Genomic DNA, 2500 nt, shown 5'->3' with positions numbered 1-2500 from the left:
TCGTACCTTAACCTAACCTATGTCGTACCTTAACCTAACCTATGTCGTACCTTAACCTAACCTATGTCGTACCTTAACCTAACCTATGTCGTACCTTAACCTAACCTATGTCGTACCTTAACCTAACCTATGTCGTACCTTAACCTAACCTATGTCGTACCTTAACCTAACCTATGTCGTACCTTAACCTAACCTATGTCGTACCTTAACCTAACCTATGTCGTACCTTAACCTAACCTATGTCGTACCTTAACCTAACCTATGTCGTACCTTAACCTAACCTATGTCGTACCTTAACCTAACCTATGTCGTACCTTAACCTAACCTATGTCGTACCTTAACCTAACCTATGTCGTACCTTAACCTAACCTGTATTGCGCCTTAACCTAACCTGTATTGCGCCTTAACCTAACCTGTATTGCGCCTTAACGTAACCTGTATTGCGCCTTAACGTAACCTGTATTGCGCCTTAACGTAACCTGTATTGCGCCTTAACGTAACCTGTATTGCGCCTTAACGTAACCTGTATTGCGCCTTAACGTAACCTGTATTGCGCCTTAACGTAACCTGTATTGCGCCTTAACGTAACCTGTATTGCGCCTTAACGTAACCTGTATTGCGCCTTAACGTAACCTGTATTGCGCCTTAACGTAACCTGTATTGCGCCTTAACGTAACCTGTATTGCGCCTTAACGTAACCTGTATTGCGCCTTAACGTAACCTGTATTGCGCCTTAACGTAACCTGTATTGCGCCTTAACGTAACCTGTATTGCGCCTTAACGTAACCTGTATTGCGCCTTAACGTAACCTGTATTGCGCCTTAACGTAACCTGTATTGCGCCTTAACGTAACCTGTATTGCGCCTTAACGTAACCTGTATTGCGCCTTAACGTAACCTGCATTGCGCCTTAACGTAACCTGTATTGCGCCTTAACGTAACCTGTATTGCGCCTTAACGTAACCTGTATTGCGCCTTAACGTAACCTGTATTGCGCCTTAACGTAACCGATATTGCGCCTTAACGTAACCTATATTGCGCCGTAACGTAACCTATATTGCGCCGTAACGTAACCCACATTGCCCCTTAACGTAACCCACATTGCCCCTTAACGTAACCCACATTGCCCCTTAACGTAACCCAACACACGTTGGGCCTTAACCCAACACACGTTGGGCCTTAACCCAACACACGTTGGGCCTTAACCCAACACACGTTGGGCCTTAACCCAACACACGTTGGGCCTTAACCCAACACACGTTGGGCCTTAACCCAACACACGTTGGGCCTTAACCCAACACACGTTGGGCCTTAACCCAACACACGTTGGGCCTTAACCCAACACACGTTGGGCCTTAACCCAACACACGTTGGGCCTTAACCCAACACACGTTGGGCCTTAACCTGCTCTGTAATTGTCATACGACGCGTTAAATTAGTGTAGTGTTGCCTAACTGCAACCCCCGCAATATAGTTTGCTACTCGCACTGCCCGGTCCCCAGTGTATCGCTTCATGTTAAACACCTTGCAGCTATACACTGTAATGTGGATGGCAGCAGGACGTACATGCTCAATGCCCTTTGCAGTTGTTCATTGGCATTTGCAGTTGTTCATTGGCATTCGCATGTGCGAAGCACTTAGCCTACGCTGTGGTACGGCCTGTGTCAACTGTCCGCTGATGTTGTACGTCCAAATCACACACTGTACTGCACATTGGTCCTCATGTACTGAATGATACATCGTGGTACATGTGACCGTACAACGACTGCGCCAACAACGGCGAACCATGCGGTCCAAATGTTGTGCACTCAGCTACGTGTCGTCTCCCTATAAGAGCTGGATTGCAGTGTGGTATGCCCTGGATGGCGATCAGCATGAGCCGTCTGTTGATGTAGTGGCGCGTGTTGTCAGACGTAGTCGTCTCTTCTCACACACCGTGATAGCATGGTGCACTGCGTTCCACATCTGCGACATGCGACAGAGGCCGGTTGACAGTCGTTCGCGCAATGGACATCGCATACGTACGGGGGCCACCTTCCACGTGTTCGCGAAGCGTGCACATGTTGTTGCGTGTATGTGGGCAGACATAGTGTGTCGTGACACCTGACACAGGCATGCAACAATCGTTGAATTTGCAAATGGCGATGGACGCCTACGTTTGCTGGTGACGTTATGCAAATGAACAACTGGTAAACCGTTGTGGTGCGGTTGTTCTCGCTAGAGGTGAATCAGTGATGGCGACGATCGGTTGAGCTACCAACCGGTTGTTCCAGCGATACCCACCATGCCCACGAACGTGAATGGCATCTGGGTGTGAAGCGATACGCGGCGGTGGCTGGGTGGGACCGTCCCCGGCCGGTGAGGGGGGGCCTCCCGGCGTGCTGGCCGCGCGGTGCGTGGGCGCACGCGCTACAGCCGGCTGGTGGGGGCGGCCAGTGGCAGGCGCGCCGGCCGACGGAGGCGGCAGGCGGCGCAGCTGCGCGCCGGCGCACCCTGCACGC

The sequence above is a fragment of the Schistocerca americana genome, unplaced genomic scaffold, assembly GCF_021461395.2.
Source record: "Schistocerca americana isolate TAMUIC-IGC-003095 unplaced genomic scaffold, iqSchAmer2.1 HiC_scaffold_229, whole genome shotgun sequence".
Lineage (NCBI taxonomy): Eukaryota > Metazoa > Arthropoda > Insecta > Orthoptera > Acrididae > Schistocerca > Schistocerca americana.
This window is presented reverse-complemented; position numbering follows the sequence as displayed.